This window comes from Rutidosis leptorrhynchoides, chromosome 4, assembly GCF_046630445.1.
Source record: "Rutidosis leptorrhynchoides isolate AG116_Rl617_1_P2 chromosome 4, CSIRO_AGI_Rlap_v1, whole genome shotgun sequence".
Lineage (NCBI taxonomy): Eukaryota > Viridiplantae > Streptophyta > Magnoliopsida > Asterales > Asteraceae > Rutidosis > Rutidosis leptorrhynchoides.
Window position 1 is genome coordinate 9476474 of NC_092336.1, and position 13509 is coordinate 9489982.

General features: G+C 33.7%; 1 non-coding gene across 1 annotated transcript; it reads right to left on the reverse strand.

The window, feature by feature from the left end:
- Positions 1 to 7764: 7764 nt before the first annotated feature.
- On the reverse strand, positions 7765 to 7867 carry LOC139846336 (U6 spliceosomal RNA). Its single transcript, XR_011759052.1, has one exon. It is a non-coding gene; the product is annotated as a U6 spliceosomal RNA (small nuclear RNA).
- Between the last annotated feature and the right edge of the window lie 5642 nt (positions 7868 to 13509).

Genomic DNA, 13509 nt, shown 5'->3' on the forward strand with positions numbered 1-13509 from the left:
GGTAGGTGCTACCCGAATTAAAGAGTATAAAATGCTAATATGAAGAAAGAGCTTTTATAAATAAGTTCATATTACGCTACGAAATACTATTGACTACTCTTGATATTCTATATGATTAACTCGTTTCATTTTACTATTTTGAAGGAAATGGCACCGACTACTCGACACACCTTGAATATGAGCGAAGAGAAATTTCGTGCCTTTCTCGCTTCAAACATAGCCGCAGTACAGGCTGCGCTACATACCAACAATAACTCCGAATCTAGCAATGCAGCTAACGGCGCAAGAAATCGTGTAGGATGCACCTACAAAGAATTCACTGCCTACAAACCTTTGGAATTTGATGGAACCGAAGGACCGATCGGATTGAAACGGTGGACCGAGAAGGTCGAATCGGTGTTTGCCATAAGTAAGTGTACTGAAGAGACCAATGTGAAGCAAGTCAAAAGAAAGTGGGAGGAAAACGGTGATAAGAATCACCAATACAACAACAACAGCAATTACAACAATAATCGCAACAACTATCCCAACAATCGCAACATCAATCGCAACTACAACAAACGGCCCAACAACAACAACAACAACAACAACAGCAACTACAACAATCATCCCAACAAAAATAACAACCGCAACAACAACAACAACAACAATCAGAAGCAGCTATGCCAAAGGTGTGAAAAGTATCACTCGGGGTTCTGCACCAAATTTTGCAACAAGTGTAAAAGAAATGGTCATAGCGCGACGAAGTGTGAGGTCTAAAAAAACCAGGGGTTAACAGAACGAAAGGAACAAATGGTGTCGGAACGAGTAATGGCGGAGCAAGTAGTGTCGGAGCAAGTTATGCCAATGTAGTTTGTTATAAATGTGGAAAACCGGGCCACATTATTAGAAATTGCCCGAACCAGGAGAACACGAATGGACAAGGCCGTGGAAGAGTTTTCAATATTAATGCGGCAGAGGCACAGGAAGACCCGGAGCTTGTTACGGGTACGTTTCTTATTGACAATAAATCTGCTTACGTTTTATTTGATTCGGGTGCGGATAGAAGCTATATGAGTAGAGATTTTTGTGCTAAATTAAGTTGTCCATTGACGCCGTTGGATAGTAAATTTTTACTCGAATTAGCAAACGGTAAATTAATTTCAGCTGATTATATATGCCGGAATCGAGAAATTAAACTGGGTAGCGAAATATTTAAGATTGATTTGATACCCGTAGAGTTAGGGAGTTTTGATGTAATAGTTGGCATGGACTGGCTGAAGAAGGTGAAAGCAGAGATCGTATGTTATAAAAATGCAATTCGCATTGTACGAGAAGAAGGAGAACTTAATGGTGTATGGAGAAAAGGGCAACACGAAGCTACATCTTATTAGTAATTTGAAGGCACAAAAACTAATAAGAAAAGGTTGCTATGCTGTTCTAGCACACGTCGAGAAAGTACAAACTGAAGAAAAGAACATCAATGATGTTCTCGTCGCAAAAGAATTTCTCGATATATTTCCGAAAGAATTACCGGGACTACCTCCACATCGATCTGTTGAATTTCAAATAGATCTTGTACCAGGAGCTGTACCAATAGCTCGTGCTCCTTATAGACTCGCACCCAGCGAGATGAAAGAACTACAAAGCCAACTGCAAGAACTATTAGAATGTGGTTTCATTCGACCAAGCACATCACCATGGGGAGCTCCTGTTTTGTTTGTCAAGAAGAAGGATGGTACATTTAGATTGTGTATTGACTACAGAGAGTTGAACAAAGTTACCATCAAAAACTGTTATCCACTGCCGAGAATTGACGACTTATTTGATCAACTACAAGGCTCGTCGGTTTATTCGAAGATTGATTTACGTTCTGGATATCATCAAATGCGAGTAAAGGAGGATGATATTCCAAAAACTGCTTTTAGGACGCATTATGGTCATTACGAGTTTATGGTTATGCCGTTTGGATTGACTAACGCACCAGCTGTGTTCATGGACCTTATGAATCGAGTGTGTGGGCCATATCTTGACAAGTTTGTCATTGTTTTCATCGATGACATACTTATTTACTCAAAGAATGATCAAGAGCACGAAGAACATTTGAGAAAAGTGCTAGAAGTATTGAGGAAAGAAAAACTGTACGCTAAGTTTTCAAAGTGTGCATTTTGGTTGGAAGAAGTTCAATTCCTCGGTCACATAGTGAACAAAGAAGGTATCCGGGTGGACCCGGCAAAGATCGAAACCGTTGAAAAGTGGAAAACCCCAAAAACTCCGAAGCATATACGTCAATTTTTAGGATTGGCTGGTTACTACAGAAAATTCATCCAAGATTTCTCCAAAATAGCAAAACCCTTGACTGCATTAACGCATAAAGGGAAGAAATTTGAATGGAAGGATGAACAAGAGAAGGCATTTCAATTATTGAAGAAAAAGCTAACTACGGCACCTATATTGTCATTGCCTGAAGGGAATGATGATTTTGTGATTTATTGTGACGCATCAAAGCAAGGTCTTGGTTGTGTATTAATGCAACGGACGAAGGTGATTGCTTATGCGTCTAGACAATTGAAGATTCACGAGAAAAATTATACGACGCATGATTTGGAATTAGGCGCGGTTGTTTTTGCATTAAAGACTTGGAGGCACTACTTATATGGGGTCAAAAGTATTATATATACCGACCACAAAAGTCTTCAACACATATTTAATCAGAAACAACTGAATATGAGGCAGCGTAGGTGGATTGAATTGTTGAATGATTACGACTTTGAGATTCGTTACCACCCGGGGAAGGCAAATGTAGTAGCCGACGCCTTGAGCAGGAAGGACAGAGAACCCATTCGAGTAAAATCTATGAATATAATGATTCACAATAACCTTACTACTCAAATAAAGGAGGCGCAACAAAGAGTTTTAAAAGAGGGAAATTTAAAGGATGAAATACCCAAATGATCGGAGAAGCATCTTAATATTCGGGAAGACGGAACCCGGTATAGGGCTGAAAGGATTTGGGTACCAAAATTTGGAGATATGAGAGAAATGGTACTTAGAGAAGCTCATAAAACCAGATACTCAATACATCCTGGAACGGGGAAGATGTACAAGGATCTTAAGAAATATTTTTGGTGGCCAGGAATGAAAGCCGATATTGCTAAATATGTAGGAGAATATTTGACGTGTTCTAAGGTCAAAGCTGAACATCAGAAACCATCAGGTCTACTACAACAACCTGAAATCCCGGAATAGAAATGGGAAAACATTACCATGGATTTCATTACTAAATTGCCAAGAACTGCAAGTGGTTATGATACTATTTGGGTAATAGTCGATCGTCTCACCAAGTCAGCACACTTCCTGCCAATGAGAGAAGATGACAAAATGGAGAAGTTAGCACGTCTATACTTGAAGGAAGTTGTCTCTAGACATGGAATACCAGTCTCTATAATCTCTGATAGGGATGGCAGATTTGTTTCAAGGTTTTGGCAGACACTGCAACAAGCATTGGGGACTCGTCTAGACATGAGTACTGCTTATCATCCACAAACTGATGGGCAGAGTGAAAGGACGATACAGACCCTTGAAGACATGCTACGAGCATGTGTTATTGATTTCGGAAACAGTTGGGATCGACACCTACCGTTAGCAGAATTTTCCTACAACAACAGTTATCATTCGAGTATTGAGATGGCGCCGTTTGAGGCACTTTATGGTAGAAAGTGCAGGTCTTCAATTTGTTGGAGTGAAGTGGGGGATAGACATATTATGGGTCCAGAGATAATACAAGAAACTACAGAGAAAATTAACCAAATTCAACAACGATTGAAAACCGCCCAGAGTCGACAAAAGAGCTATGCGGACAGTAAAAGAACAGAAATAGAATTTGAGATTGGAGAGATGGTCATGCTTAAGGTTTCACCTTGGAAAGGCGTTGTTTGATTTGGTAAACGGGGGAAACTAAATCCAAGGTACATTGGACCATTCAAGATTATAGATCGTGTCGGACCAGTAGCTTACCAACTGGAGTTACCTCAACAACTTGCGGCTGTACATAACACTTTTCATGTCTCGAATCTGAAGAAGTGTTTTGCTAAAGAAGATCTCACTATTCCATTAGACGAAATCCAAATCAACGAAAAACTTCAATTTATTGAAGAACCCGTCGAAATAATGGATCGTGAGGTTAAAAGACTTAAGCAAAACAAGATACCAATTGTTAAGGTTCGATGGAATGCCCGTAGAGGACCCAAGTTTACCTGGGAGCGTGAAGATCAGATGAAGAAGAAATACCCGCACTTATTTCCAGAAGATACGTCAACACCTCCAACTGCTTAAAATTTCGGGACGAAATTTATTTAACGGTTAGGTACTGTAGTGACCCGAACTTTTCCATGTTTATATATATTAAATTAAATTGTTATTTACATGATTAAATGTTTTCAACATGTTAAGCAATCAAACTTATTAAAACTTGATTATTTGAAATGAGTTTCATATAGACAATTGACCACCCAAGTTGACTGGCGATTCACGAACGTTAAAAATTTGTAAAAACTACATGATGATATATATATATATATGGATATACATATAGTTAACATGAGATTATGATAAGTAAGTATCTCCATATGTATATTAACAATGAGTCATATACATAAAAATGAGACTACTAAGTTAAGAAACTCGAAACGATATATATAACGATTATCGTTATTACAACGTCTTACTAAATACATATGTATCATATTAAGATATTGTTACACTATATTTAACATGATAAAATGATAATTATATATATCATTAAGTATGTTAACAATGAACTACATATGTAAAACAATACTACTAACTTAAGAATTTTGAATCGAGGCATATATGTAACGATTATCGTTGTAACGACATTTTAATGTATATATATCATATTAAGATATATTAATACATCATGATATCATGATAATGTAATAATTTAACATCTCATTTGATTTAATAAACAATGGGTTAACAACATTTAACAAGATCGTTAACCTAAAGGTTTCAAAACAACACTTACATGTAACGACTAACGATGACTTAACGACTCAGTTAAAATGTATATACATGTAGTGTTTTAATATGTATTCATACACTTTTTAAATACTTCAATACACTTATCAAAATACTTCTACTTAACAAAAATGCTTACAATTACATCCTCGTTCAGTTTCATCAACAATTCTACTCGTATGCACCCGTATTCGTACTCGTACAATACACAGCTTTTAGATGTATGTACTATTGGTATATACACTCTAATGATCAGCTCTTAGAAGCCCATGTGAGTCACCTAACACATGTGGGAACCATCATTTGGCAACTAGCATGAAATATCTCATAAAATTACAAAAATATGAGTAATCATTCATGACTTATTTACATGTAAACAAAATTACACATCCTTTATATCTAATCCATATACCAACGACCAAAAACACCTACAAACACTTTAATTCTTCAATTTTCTTCATCTAATTAATCTCTCTCAAGTTCTATCTTCAAGTTCTAAGTGTTCTTCATAAATTCTACAAGTTCTAGTTTCATAAAATCAAGAATACTTCCAAGTTTGCTAGCTTACTTCCAATCTTGTAGAGTGATCATCCAACCTCAAGAAATCTTTATTATTTACAGTAAGATATCTTTCTAATACAAGGTATTACTCATATTCAAACTTTGATTCAATTTCTATAACTATAACAATCTTATTTCGAGTGAAAATCTTACTTGAACTTGTTTTCGTGTCATGATTCTGCTTCATGAAATTTCAAGCCATCCAAGGATCCTTTGAAGCTAGATCTATTTTTCCCATTTCCAGTAGCTTTATCCAGAAAACTTGAGGTAGTAATGATATTCATAACATCATTCGATTCATACATATAAAGCTATCTTATTCGAAGGTTTAAACTTGTAATCACTAGAACATAGTTTAGTTAATTCTAAACTTGTTCGCAAACAAAAGTTAATCCTTCTAACTTGACTTTTAAAATCAACTAAACACATGTTCTATATCTATATGATATGCTAACTTAATGATTTAAAACCTGAAAACACGAAGAACACTGTAAAACCGGACATACACCGTCGTAGTAACACCGCGGGCTGTTTTGGGTTAGTTAATTAAAAACTATGATAAACTTTGATTTAAAAGTTGTTCTTCTGGGAAAATGATTTTTCTTATGAACATGAAACTATATCCAAAAATCATGGTTAAACTCAAAGTGAAAGTATGTTTTCTAAAATGGTTATCTAGACGTCGTTCTTTCAACTGAAATGACTACCTTTACAAAAACGACTTGTAACTTATATTTCTGACTATAAACCTATACTTTTTCTGTTTAGATTCATAAAATAGAGTTCAATATGAAACCATAGCAATTTGATTCACTCAAAACGGATTTAAATTGAAGAAGTTATGGGTAAAACAAGATTGGATAATTTTTCTTGTTGTAGCAACGTGAAAATTGGTAACAAATCTATATTAATCATATCCTAACTAACTTATATTGTATTATACATGTATTCTAATATATTATGTAATCTTGGGATACCATAGACACGTATGCAAATATTTTGACATATCATATCGATCCATGTGTATATATTATTTGGAACAACTATAGACACTTTATATGCAGTAATGTGGGAGTTAGCTATACAGGGTTGAGGTTGATTCCAAAAATATATATACTTTGAGTTGTGATCTAGCCTGAGACGTGTATACACTGGGTCGTGGATTGATTCAAGATAATATATATCAATTTTTTTCTGTACATCTAACGTTGGACAACTAGTTGTAGGTTACTAATGAGGACAGCTGACTTAATAAACTTAAAACATCAAAATGTATTAAAAGTGTTGTAAATATATTTTGAATATACTTTGATATATATGTACATATTTGTTATAGGTTCGTGAATCGACCAGTGGCCAAGTCTTACTTTCCGACGAAGTAAAAATCTGTGAAAGTGAGCTATAGTCCCACTTTTAAAATCTAATATTTTTGGGATGAGAATACATGCAGGTTTTATAAATAATTTACAAAATAGACACAAGTACGTGAAACTACATTCTATGGTTGAATTATCGAAATCGAATATGCCCCTTTTTATTAAGTCTGGTAATCTAAGAATTAGGGAACAGACACCCTAATTGACGCGAATCCTAAAGATAGATCTATTGGGCCTAACAAACCCCATCCAAAGTACCGGATGCTTTAGTACTTCGAAATTTATATCATATCCGAAGGGTGTTCCGGAATGATGGGGATATTCTTATATATGCATCTTGTTAATGTCGGTTACCAGGTGTTCACCATATGAATGATTTTTATCTTTATGTATGGAATGTATATTGAAATATGAAATCTTGTGGTCTATTGTTACGATTTGATATATATAGGTTAAACCTATAACTCACCAACATTTTTGTTGACGTTTAAAGCATGTTTATTCTCAGGTGAATATTAAGAGCTTCCGCTGTTGCATACTAAAATAAGGACAAGATTTGGAGTCCATGTTTGTATGATATTATGTAAAAAGTGCATTCAAGAATCATATGTCGATGTAATATATTTCTATTGTAAACCATTATGTAATGGTCGTGTGTAAACAGTATATTTTAGATTATCATTATTTGATAATCTATGTAATGCTTTTGAAACCTTTATTGATAAAATAAAGGTTATGGTTGTTTTAAAAATGAATGCAGTCTTTGAAAAACGTCTCATATAGAGGTTAAAACCTCGCAACGAAATCAATTAATATGGAACGTTTATAATCAATATGAACGAGACATTTCACAGGGCCTATGCTAATCTTCTATATATCGTTCCAAATTTATCATATATCCCCAAAGGGACTAATATAACTACTAACTAATTAATTGACGTTATCTATATACTAATAATGGAGGTTTGTGGTCGTTATTAACTAATTAATTAATGTTATACTATACTATATACTAATAGTGGAGAGGTTTGTTGTCGTTTTAACTAATTAACTGACATTATAGAGGTGTTTTTATTTTTTTCTTATATAATATCTTTTTAAAAATATTTGCCATATTAAAAATTAGTTTGTTTATAAAATTTTTATAAAATTTAGTGGAGTATATAGGTAATTTTTTATTTTCATTTAATAATAGGTTTATCAATTTAATTTAGATATGTGAATTGTAATAAAAAAGATATGGAGCGAAACCGTTTTCGTAGCAACACGTGGACTATCTCTCTGATCCGTTCTTTGTAACTAACAACTAACTCACTCTTACGTGAATTAAATATCATTACATGTGATTACAACAAGTGAAGTATCTCTCATATCGAGTATAAGCTACTAAGAGTGTATTTATTGTGGTTTTGTGCTTTTTAAGGGAACAAAAACGGAAAGAATATGACAACTCTTAATTTGTCACAAAAGAAGTAATCTATGTGATTATGCGTGATGCGCGCATGTTGAACAGGGATGGAGGGATTGAGGCAAGCGCTATTATTGACTCGTTTTCACAAAATATTATGGTAAGATTATGAACTAGTACATTGACGTCTTTTAGTAAACACTAGTTGAATGACCTGTGAAATCACGGGTGTGTTCAAGAAAAACATTTAAGAGACATTTTTAAAGTTACAATTTATACAAAGCCAAAATGTGAAGAAAGTCAATATCATTGTAAACTAAATAAGCTATTGGTATGATATCTAAAGTCAATAATTAAAAATTATAATCCTCAAAAGTTATCGTACACAAATAGAAATACCATAATTTTAGTTTTATCCCACATATACAAATATCTAATCAGTGGCGAATCCAGAATGAAAATTTAATGGGGTCCCAAAATTTTTTTTAATCTAATTATATTTGAAGGATACTTTAGTGGTTGTTTAAAAATCGTAAATTTTAAACATATACGGAGTCCTATAGTTAAGTTTAGTGGTGTTCAATACTATTTGAAAAGTAAATTGTATTAAAAAATTTCAAGATAGTGGGGTCATAGGACCCACCCCATATAAGTTGCACTCGCCCTTGATCTCATATATTGGACCAACTGAATAACTTCAGCATGAGCATTTCTCACTATTAGGCATCATAGACTCTTCAACGACCTCATTAAATACAAATAGGTCCAAACGAATACTTAAGCACCGCCTACATTAATATATAGAAATAATTGTAACAACTAACATGATATCTCATGTTAACATTTGAAAAACTTATGACTTACTAAAGCATCAATCACATAGTAGATAGTAGCCAATAATCATAATTATCTTGTCCTTTAATCAAACACTTGGAATGCGTCAAAAAAAGAAGATGTATATCTTGTCTCACGATCTCTCTAATACATAAAAGAAGATTACAAAAGCATAAATAAATAATATATATAAACACTTTGAACAATTGTATAGATTAACATGAGACCATACTTTCAATGGAAAGACCTTTAATTAAACATAACTAACAACTTAATTATAATCTCTATATGAATATGAATTCAATAGTTAAAATAAGAAAGGAAAACTTAAAGTTTACCGGTGAACTTCCAAAACCATAGATATAGGATACCCACCCATTTTGTCATGTTGATAGGAGATTAAGAAATTGTGCCAAAAAAGACCCACCCATGCTATCATGTATTTTCAGGGAGATTAAGAAGATGGGCCATTTGCTATTTCATCTGCAATAACATACCAACTAAACACAATAATCTTCAAAGTTAACAACTTAACGAATCAAAACTATATGGTGACTTTCAATAATGAACATTGATAAAAGTAAAGTTAGCAGATAAACAAACTTATCAGCAAATATCATACCTCTACTTTGAATCAGCACCCATACAACTTGAATCAGCAACCAAAACATCATAAAATAACAAATGTAAAAATCAAAACCCTAATTTCAATAAACATAAAACAAAAAAAATAATCAAAAGTAAATCAACTAACCCGTATTTGGAAGAATTCTTCAAAAAGTAAAAATCATGGCAAATCGACTAATCCAATACTAACTTGTTATTGAGATTTCTCTGAAAGAATGATGAAGCGTTCGTCTAGTTATTGAGGCATTTGTAACAATCAGAAGTGAAGCTGATGATTTTTTGGATAGAATGAAGATTCGATCATCTGAATTGAAAGCAGAGGTATGATAATGTTAAATTGTACAGCTGGAAGTGAAGAGTGAAGAGGAAGAGGAGGCGTGTTTTTTGTCTAGGGTTTTTTTGTATGAAGCGTCCAAAAGTCTAACCAGGTGAATAGAGAAAGATGATGAACGATTCAAAAATTAAATATTGAATGAAAAGAAGAAACCTTAACCTGAAAGGAAAAAGAATAAGTTGTTGATGATTCGTTAGGAGATGTGTACAGCTAAAAAAGAAACCCTAAAAGGAGGAGGAAGAAGAAGAAGAATAAGAAGCTGAAGATAGGAGGCGTGATAGAGAAGGAGGCGTGAGAGAAGGTGTCAGACTGTACTCATGCTTTTTATATATCTGAAATAGAAAATTACGGAGTAATAATTTATTTAAGTTGTTAAATAATTAGTTACTATAAGTACAATTTTTTTAATTATAAAAATACTTAGGATTAATGATATCGTCTAAGTGATCTAAATTTTTTTCTTTTTATTTTTGATTTTTTTAACAAAAAATTAGCCTAATAATGACATTATCATTATAGAATTTTAATAAAAACTATAGATTTAAGCCATGTCAGTTCTCACGTACAATTTGCAAAGGACCTACGTGCTTTTGATGAGGATCGTGAGAAAACTTTTAACTAAATAGTTACTTTGTTTGAGTTGTACAATATCATTAGCTTATTAAAGAAATTTTAAGATCATTAATTCACAACTAGTGTTATTGAAATTCATGCCATAGTAGAGTTCACAAAAATTCTTTGTGGGTAGATGATCATTCACTCTACAGTGGCCTCAAATTTGAATTTGGCTATGGTTTTATGAACTATCTTGTTAGGATTTTTAATATTTTCACATTAAGAGTTGTCATCACATGTATCTTATATAGTCTTTGAAATATGGATTAATCCAGAAAGATCACTTTGACATTGACATAATATGGATGGATGATTTATTGATTTTGTATCCTCCATGTCGATATATTTTCCCAAGTTGTAATGATCATTGTTTGGATTTTAGGCCAAGCGATTGGATGATTTTATTGATATTTTAATCATGAGTTAGAGAATTGATGAACTCGGTTTGAGAATTTACTTCTTATTTTAATGTTTTTGGAAGCGGGATTTGTTCAAACACTTGGCGTGCTTATATTGTGCATAATGATGGTTGACCGTTGTTAGGATTATGTGAAGCTTAACCAAAAATACAAGATTTTTTTATTTTTATTTTTGAACGACGCTTTTTTGGCATCAGTAGATAATTTATTTCAACGACCCTCATCATTTACACGTAACACACACGTTCGGGCGGAAACCCGAACCCGATCGACGGTACCCGAGAACACATCCATTCGGGCAGTGGTTCCGGGTAGAGGTCCGTGAACGAATCCGGTAAAACCTTCTTATATGGTCAATATATACCGCCATTATTGGTGTTCAATTGGTTTAAAGAAAATCATGTCATCCCTAAGGATCGAACTCATGACCTCTCCCTATTCCATGACACAAAATAGAAGATTTTTTATTAGCATCTAAGTAACGATATTTTAAGCCGCAAGTTTTTTGTGATTTATTTTTGGTATTGGATTTGATTTTTAATACGTAGTTTCACTATAAAGAAACTCCTAACCTTATAAATTTTGTGCACGAATATAATGAATAATTTCTGGTTTGCGCTCGCGGATGAATTATTTCTCTATGTGATTGGAGATCGGATATAACCTCGTGAAATTCTTGTATCGTTTTAGTTTATTTTTGCCCGTTAACTATTCATTTTGTTGTTGTTGTGAGTTTGTAATTGTGATCGATTATTAGTAGTGTTTGAGTTTTACAATTGCTAATTGATATTTTTTTTAACAACGGTCAGGTCTTAACATATATTCCTTTAATTACCCTTCAGTTATTATTATTTTATTTTATTTTGCGAAAAAAATGATAACTTTTATAAAAAAACGTTTAAAAAAAACGAATTCAACAAAATGTACAAAAAAGGACCCGGGTGAGACTTGTATTTAGAAAGCTGCTAACGACGAACTATCTATATCGAGCGTCACTTAACAAAAATCGAAACTAACCACATCTAAAAATAGAAAACACAAAATGCAAACTCTAAAGATTACAACGAAACAAGAAACATGAAACCGATATAAAGAAACTCAAATGTCTTTAATGAACACACCGAATTTAGCCATTTCGACACCTTGAACCACTATCTCCTTACGCTTTTGCTGATTCGTGTTCCTAGCCGGCGGACGCGGGATTTCGCTAGAGTTAATAAGATTTACCATAACCGGTTCACCCTCGACCATAATCATCATCATATTATCAAAAGCCGCAAAGCCTCATCGGTCATACCTATCTTTGTCAACCCCTAAGAACCATCATTGGCTGAGTCCGCAAACTCACTCTTCTTATCTACCTTACCCGCCATAAACAAGTTATGAATGGCGTCCACATACTCCAAATCTTCATCATGATCAACGAGCTAGCTTAAAAGATCCCGATGTAGATGCAACATTCCTTCTTGACTGCAAATTTATGCCTTCGAATAGATCCCTTGGAACATTTTATTTAAAACATACCACGACTTGCAAAACCTTCACGTGAGAAATCCTTACAATCACAATAAAACCTTCCACTATGCCCAATCTGAATCGATGAAGGCCTATCAACAATCGTTGCATCCTCTCGAGTCGCCTTCAAATCTTCCATCTTTTTCTTCTTCTCTTTTGTCTGCCAATCTTTTCGCAAAAGTGATATTGTCATTATTAACTTCAACAATTTCAGGGCCGCCCATCCCAGGTCCAACAGGAGCAGAATTGGGCTCAAGTGCAAAACTGGACAAACCCGAACTGGACCCGATGTCCACAAAACCGACACCTTCATTCATTTCCATGAATCCAAAATTGCTTTAAATGTAAGTTTTTACGGCTAATTATTCCTTACATAAATGGACAACATACTTAAATGATGGATGATATGATACACATGAAATTCTGAGTTAATTGATTATATAACTACGAAGGAATCCAATGGATCGTTAGTTTTCCAAACTAAATCACGAATGCTCAATTTAATCCATCCAAATAAATGAAGTATATAAAAGTCCTCCAATCTCATTATCCCCGGACACGTGTAACAATGACAATAAAATATAGGTTATTGTACTTTGCACTTTGCTAGATTTCATTGCATACATTTAACATTTCAACAACCGTCACCCAACCCTCATCAAACATAATTCGATCTCTGGCTTATAAATATACGTGTAAAACCCTTTGAGCATATATCAAAACTATCATAAAAATAATTGTTATTGTTATATAATTATATAAAACACGTTCTACATACATGTTCGTATATTGATCATCATT